Here is a 3,259-nt window from a genome sequence, read left to right on the forward strand (position 1 = left end):
CCACATAGGTTGCATTAAGTACCAGCTCCCCTTAGGTCCCTGTGACCTCCTTTCTCCTTCCTTGCTTCTTTTTCTTCTGCTCTTCCTGTTTCTGTTTTTTTTCTTTCTTTTTTTCTTCGGTCCTTCAGCCATGACCCGTCGTAGTCCAACCAATGCCGATGGTGGTGACACCGGCGACGATGACGACGACGATTATGACGAAGTGGTGTTGGCAGTGGTCTCTCTATTGTTACAACCCTTGCACCTCGGTGCTGAATGATTCTATTGCTTTGTTTCCTCCTCATCCTCATCCAACCTCACGACCACTGCTGTCTCATCCATCCATACTTGGAACACTGTCGGACTCCATTTCTGTTGCATGTTAGTTTTTTCAATTAATTTAAACATTTTAGGAAAAATGGTCACGGTACGTGCAGAAAAATAGGAATGTGGAACATTCAAAGCTCGGTGAATGTTCACGTAAGTGATATGATTGATACGTGTTAAATATGTTAATTCTGCTAACAGAGTTGTAAACAGTTACAACTCTGTTTAATATTATTAATATTTAAATAAATAAATAATAAAAATCCCAATATAAGCGGACTCCTCCTTTTATTCCACTTAGAAATCTCGATCCTCTCTTTCTCTCTCTCCTTGCTTCTTCTTCAAGGTTGTTCCTTCTTTCTTCTTTCTTTTTCACCACTCTCCAGTCTAGTTGAAGTTTTGTTTGCCAATTTCAGTGAAGATTTGCATCCATGGTAAATTCGCATAGGTTAATAATATCTACCCAATAAGTAATAATAAAATCCTAGATATTCAACAACTTTGTTTACTTTATAAATTCAAATTTGTCTTTTACCATACATGCAAACTATACTGTCCAAATCCCTTCCCGGATGATTAATATATAAACATGGTATTTGGATATGTGTGGCCAAGTCTCTCATATGCTCAGTGCCTGAAAATAGTTATGTTGATTTTTTTTCTTATCCCATCATATTTTGAGAGAAAGAGAGAGAGATGGTGATGATGGCGGCTATAGAAAGAAGGAACAGCGTTGAAAAAAAAGCAAGGAGAGAGAGAGAGAGAGAGAGAGAGAGAGAGAGAGAGAATTGAGATTTCCCAACAAAATCGAAGGAGGAGTCCGCTTATATTGGATTTTTATTTATTTATTTATTTATATAAAAAAATATTAGACAAGTTAAGTAACCATGTCCGTCATCTCTCCACCCTAAAAACTAGGAATCAATTACAATATAAAAAACTAATAGATGGTTTAGATTAATCTTAACTTAAATGGACGGTTAATATTAAAAGAAAGTGAAAATAAGATTGCAATACGTACGTCCTGTTACCACTCGCCCTGGAAAAATGGTCGCGGTACGTGCAGAACAATAGGAATGCGGAACGTCTGGGGCCCTGTGAATGTTCACGTAGGTGATATGATTGTCACGTGTTAAATATATTAATCTTGTGTAATATTATTAATATTTAAATAAGTAAATAATAAAAATCCCAATATAAGCAGACTCCTCCTTTCATTCCGCTTAGAAATCTCGATCCTCTCTTTCTCTCTCTCTCCTTGCTTCTTCTTCAAGGTTGTTCCTTCTTTCTTCTTCCTTTTTCACCACTCTCCAGTTTAGTTGAAGTTTTGTTTGCCAATTTCAGTGAAGATTTGCATCCATGGTAAATTCTCATAGATTAATAATATCTACCCGGGAAGTAGTAATAAAATCCTAGATATTCAACGGCTTTATTTACTTTATAAATTCAAATCTGTCCTCTGCCATATATGCAAGCTTTACTATCCAAATCCCTTCCATGATAATTACTATGTAAACATGATATTTGGATATGTGTGGCCAAGTCTCTCATATGCTCAGTGCCTAAAAATAGTTATGCTGATTTTTTTCTTACCTCATCCTATTTTGAGAGCAAAGCAAGAGAGAGAGAGAGAAAATTGAGATTTCCCAGTAGAATCGAAGGAGTCTGCTTATATTGGATTTTTATTATTTAATTATTTATTTATATAAAATAAACTATTAGACAAGTTAAGTAACCACGTGCGTCATCTCTCCACCCTAAAAACTAAGAATCAGTTACAATATAAAATACTAAAAGATGGTTTAGATTAATCTAATATTAAATGGATGGTTAATATTAAAGGAAAGTGAAAAAAAAAATTGCAATACGTACGTATCGCTACCACTTGCCCATTTAACATTTTATAATTTTAAATTAATAAGACATGAGTTGGTCCCACCATTTATGCTTTTTGGTTCAATAATTCTCAAATCTAAACGTTCAACTCATGTATTATACTATTACTATCCATTTTATTTTATTTATTATTATAATTTTTTTATTTTTCATTTTCGAAATGTTTGACCGTACTTTTTACCGTCTCATTCGAAACAGGTTCCATCAAACTTGATAAAAAGCCAAAAATGGCTGAGCGCGCTGTTATACAAAGATGCTTGACCCTGATGCCATCCTATGACAACAAATAAAATCAGGGATTAGCTTTGAAGCAATCAACAAATTAAAATGATAATACACATTTATGGCATGAGAAGTTGCAACATAAAATGGTAGCAACAAATTAATACCCTCACTGGTGCCAAAAATTTTGGAAGGAAAACAAGCCCCTTCTTAGAAAGATTAGACCTTTCTTGAGAGCTATAGTTTGTAAATAGCAAATACAGATTAGTAGATATATCCAAAACTTACCACTCAATAGTATATATCTCTCTCTGCCTATTGATGATTGATTTTCACTTCCTATAGGAGCATTCAGCTTCAAAATCCTTCTCCAGATGCTCTTGAGATTCTGTTTTGGCTGCCAGTACCACATCATCAAGGAATCCTCTCTGGGGAAACTCTTCAGGTACAAGACTTCGATATGTCTCAAACTGCTCTTGTTCTTCCTCCTTTTTACCCTGCAAGCTGTAGATTATCCCCTGAAACAGATGAACACAATTTGTAAAACAACAATTAAACCTCAATATAGTACTTGCTTGTCTGTAACCTTTTATTATCCTCAATAATCAACCGAGAAACAAAAATTAATGAACAAAAGTAGTTCGCAACATGGATTCTACACCCCTTATAAAAAAAAGGGTAATTTACAACGCCACCCCATGGAGAATGCCAGTATTATAGGAACACCCCCTCTCTTTCACCAAATTAGACCCAGACCCCCTATCGTCAGTCACCGTTAAGAAAGAATTTGAAATGACATTTTTACCCTTTTAACTAAAACAAATAAACAATCATA

The 3,259-nt window shown here is 34.8% G+C and overlaps 1 long non-coding RNA gene across 1 annotated transcript in view; it reads right to left on the reverse strand.

Annotated features, from left to right (window-relative positions):
• LOC122066692 overlaps window positions 1-2,936 on the reverse strand; it is a 6,056-nt gene extending 3,120 nt beyond the window's left edge. The window contains exon 1 of the long non-coding RNA XR_006136432.1: window positions 2,713-2,936. This is a non-coding gene — a long non-coding RNA (uncharacterized LOC122066692). The remainder of the gene's footprint in view (window positions 1-2,712) is intronic.
• Window positions 2,937-3,259: the final 323 nt, after the last annotated feature.

This window comes from Macadamia integrifolia, unplaced genomic scaffold (genome assembly GCF_013358625.1).
Source record: "Macadamia integrifolia cultivar HAES 741 unplaced genomic scaffold, SCU_Mint_v3 scaffold2529, whole genome shotgun sequence".
In the NCBI taxonomy this organism is placed as follows: domain Eukaryota; kingdom Viridiplantae; phylum Streptophyta; class Magnoliopsida; order Proteales; family Proteaceae; genus Macadamia; species Macadamia integrifolia.